General features: G+C 38.2%; 1 long non-coding RNA gene across 1 annotated transcript; it reads right to left on the bottom strand.

The window, feature by feature from the left end:
• Positions 1 to 622: 622 nt before the first annotated feature.
• LOC128296489 (uncharacterized) lies at positions 623 to 2,386 on the bottom strand. Its single transcript, XR_008287096.1, has 2 exons — positions 2,284 to 2,386; positions 623 to 862 (listed from the first exon to the last, which is right to left on the bottom strand). It is a non-coding gene; the product is annotated as an uncharacterized LOC128296489 (long non-coding RNA).
• Positions 2,387 to 3,706: the final 1,320 nt, after the last annotated feature.

Here is a 3,706-nt window from a genome sequence, read left to right as displayed (position 1 = left end):
TACTACACATGTGACCTCACAATAGATCATTCGTATCGTTTCTATTCCAAAGGCTCAACCGGGAAATTCCTCACTTTCCAACATGTTACAAATTTATTCATAGTCCTTTTTCAATTTGCAATGTACAACAAATAATCATTCTATAGGCAACCACATTTCATATGATAACAAAATATAATAAAATAAAAAGAACCGATAAATTATTTACGTACAAACTTATCGAAATCTCATCAGGTACAACCCATGTAATAGTAATTTAACATTCAATTCATGTAACAATAATTTGCCATTCAATTTCACATGACACAACAAGCGTCACATTTTCCATATCATACACACCACCCATCAACTTCTCCTAAACATATTAAATCATACAATTTATGCCGTAGCAATAGAAAATTACAATTCAAGTATGGTATTGCATGTAACACCCCAAACCCGGCCTAGGCGTTATGGCCGAATTTGGTGCGTCACATCAAACCATTTTTCAAATTTGATCTTTCCAGTGAAAATCCATTACTGAATCTAAATTTATTAAACCACAGCTCCCATCAAAACGTTTACCAATTTTTTTTCCTTTGGTATATTACATCATTTAAACTCGCGAAAGCATTTTGAAAACTTTGTTGTTGGAAGCTCGTATTCCTTAGAAAAATAATGCCCTTTTGGAATCTTGAGTTTTCGTAGACTAGAAGTTTAGTATAAGAAATCACAATCCAAATTAAAAGTTAAAACCCACCAACGGCCTTATTACATAAAAAAACCCAAAACGAAATCTAATTGCAATTAAAAGAAACAGAAATAGTAGTGTGGCCATATCCGAGCCCCTCATAGCTCTGATCTGTCTAAGGCTGGAAATTACCTGAAAGGTTAATAAACGGGGTGAGTTTACGAAAACTCAGTGTGTAATCCCATTAACAAACAAACAGTGAATAACACGGTATCAGTGCAATCTGGGCCAAAGCCCTATTCAGTCTCGACATATACTGGGCCGAAGCCTTTTCATAAATCATATCACTGGGCTGAAGCCTTTACTGTAAACGATATGGCCCATAGGCCCATTTCACTATCACATGAAATACCAATGAATGTATACAAGCCCATTTGGAGAGACTACTCAACCCACCATCCGCTGCTCTCCACCCGTACCAACCAAGCTCTCTATGTGGGGAATAACTCAACCCACCCAACCAAACTCTCTACTGGCAGCATAACTGCTTTATCATATAACTAGAGGCCTAGCCTCTTTTAATAACTAAGGCAATGCCCTTTTTGATAAACTGGGGCAAAGCCCTTTTCGGTAAACTAGGGCAAAGCCCTTTTCGGTAAACTGAGGCATAGCCCTTTTAGCACTTCCTCCATTTATAAAACCCAACCCATGCAACATGTCATGTATGCAGAATGTCATGCCCATATTTGAATCAAACAATCACAGTCAAGGCATTCGTATCACCAACATATATTCACAATCAAATCCATCAACCACACAGTCCAAGTCAGTCACTTGCCCACAAGGGCAAAACAATCATTTAACACCCTAGGGGCAAAATGGTAATTTTACCCCACAACAGTATCTCAGTAATTCTACCCTACAGGGGTATTTTAGTAATTCTACCCTACAAGGGTATTTCGGTAATTTTACCCTACAGGGGTATTTTCGGTAATTCTACCCTACAGGGGTATTTCAGTAATTCTATCCTACATGGGTATTTCGGTAATTCTACCCTACAGGGGTATTTCAATAATTCTACCCTACAGAGGTATTTCGGTAATTCTGTAGGCCTACAGGGGTATTTCGGTAATTCTACCCTACAAAGGTATTTCGATAATTCTACCCTACAGGGGTATTACGATATTTTACAAATCGAGAGTATTTCGTTAATTTCACAAATTAGGGGTATTTTGGTAATTTTATAAGCCAGGGGTATTTTGGTAATTTTACAAACCAGGGGTATTTTAGTAATTTTACAAACCAGAGGTATTTTGGTAATTTTACTGATCGGTGGTATTTTAGTAATTTGGTAAACTAAAGTATTCTAAACAGGGATAACAATACGAATGGGCCTAAAGCCTATTCTCGGCCCAAATGGGCCCACATGCTCGTGTAGCCCTTTTAGCCCAAATCTAGCCACAAATATGAGATTCACCTAGCCTAGTCCAATATTTACTACACAATCAAACAACTTATCCAATTGGGCCCGTAGGCCCATTGGGCCCATGACCCTTTCTACCATCGCGGCCCGAAGTAGACTTCCTATAGCTAGAGTAGTGAGAAATACACACCTGATTGGCGACTGGAGTTAATCCATGCTCCGAGCACTCTTAGCCGACGCCCAACCCAAACGAGCACGCCATAAAGTGAAAGGGATCAGCCAAGAAAGGTACCTCTACTCTCCTCATGGTTCTCTCTATTTAAAGCCAACTTCGCATCCACTCTTATGTTAGTTTCCCGATGTGGGATCCCTCCAACATCAGAGTTTAAATTCAACACCAACTCTTGCCGCCCCCTGTTAGCAAAATAAATGCTCTTTGCTTGCCATGAGTTTCGAACCCTGGACCTCCTTACCAACTCTCTGACGCCACCCTCTTGCCTCTTATGTGGCGCTACTTTGCCACTAGACCACAAGGCTTTTTATGGCACAATTTCTCCAACAATATTCTTAAGGCCTACCTACTACACCCAGGGTTTGATTCACCTTAAACCAAAATTTTTGCTAGAGTCCAGGTTTGAACCCAAGATTTCTCCAACACTTCTAGGCCCAAATTTGGGGTGTTGCATTGCATTATTATTAACACACGAACTTACCTCGTATACGAAAATGGTCATTTTTACCATTTTGTCCACAACTTGGTATTTTGCCGATTTTAGCCCGAATTTCAATTTTCCTTGCTAATCGAGCTTGGGAGTTTGAACAAACCTTAACCATGGCTGCTGCTGGTAGAAACGGTTGAATGAAGAAGATGATAGCTAATTTGGCTTATTTCCCTTTTTAATTCTTTTAATTATTAGTTTACCAGAATACCCCTAACTTAAAAATATTTTATTACACCCATTTCATGTCTATTTTTGTCCAGCAATTAACCAATGGTCTAATTACCATTTAAGGACCCTCAATTTAAAATTTCATAACAATTGGACATCTCTAGTATGTAGAACTCAACTTTTGTACTTTTTACGATTTAGTCCTTTTGACTAAATTAAGTGCCCGAATGTCAAAATTTTCAAACGAAATTTTCACGATATTATTCCGTGAAATCATAAACCATAAAAATATAATAAAAATGAAATTTTCATTGTCAAATTTGTAGTCCCGAAACCACTGTTCCGACTAGGCCCAAAATTCAGGTGTTACAACTCTCCCTCCTTTAGGGATTTTCGTCCCCGAAAATCTTACCAAAAAAGTGGTTTTCACTTAGATTCCTCAATCTCATACTCGATACCAAAGTACCTTCGCTCAGGCGGTGCCTCTAATACATCTCTTTAATCTCTCATATGATTTGAAAGCTTATGACTCAACTCCCAATTGTTCTTAAATTTTCAAAGGCTTCTCAGTTTCCCATGATATCATGACATAAAACTCGGATCTCAATTTGGTTTATGGAGACTAGAATTCCAAGAAATCCAACAATCAAAGGGACCTGCACTCTTCCGAAATAATCATACAAATTTTCATCATCGATAAATCACAATCTAATAACATCTGAA

This window comes from Gossypium arboreum, chromosome 8, assembly GCF_025698485.1.
Source record: "Gossypium arboreum isolate Shixiya-1 chromosome 8, ASM2569848v2, whole genome shotgun sequence".
Taxonomy (NCBI): Eukaryota; Viridiplantae; Streptophyta; class Magnoliopsida; order Malvales; family Malvaceae; genus Gossypium; species Gossypium arboreum.
Note: the sequence above shows the minus strand (reverse complement) of the source record. Positions and strands in the feature narration are given on the sequence as shown.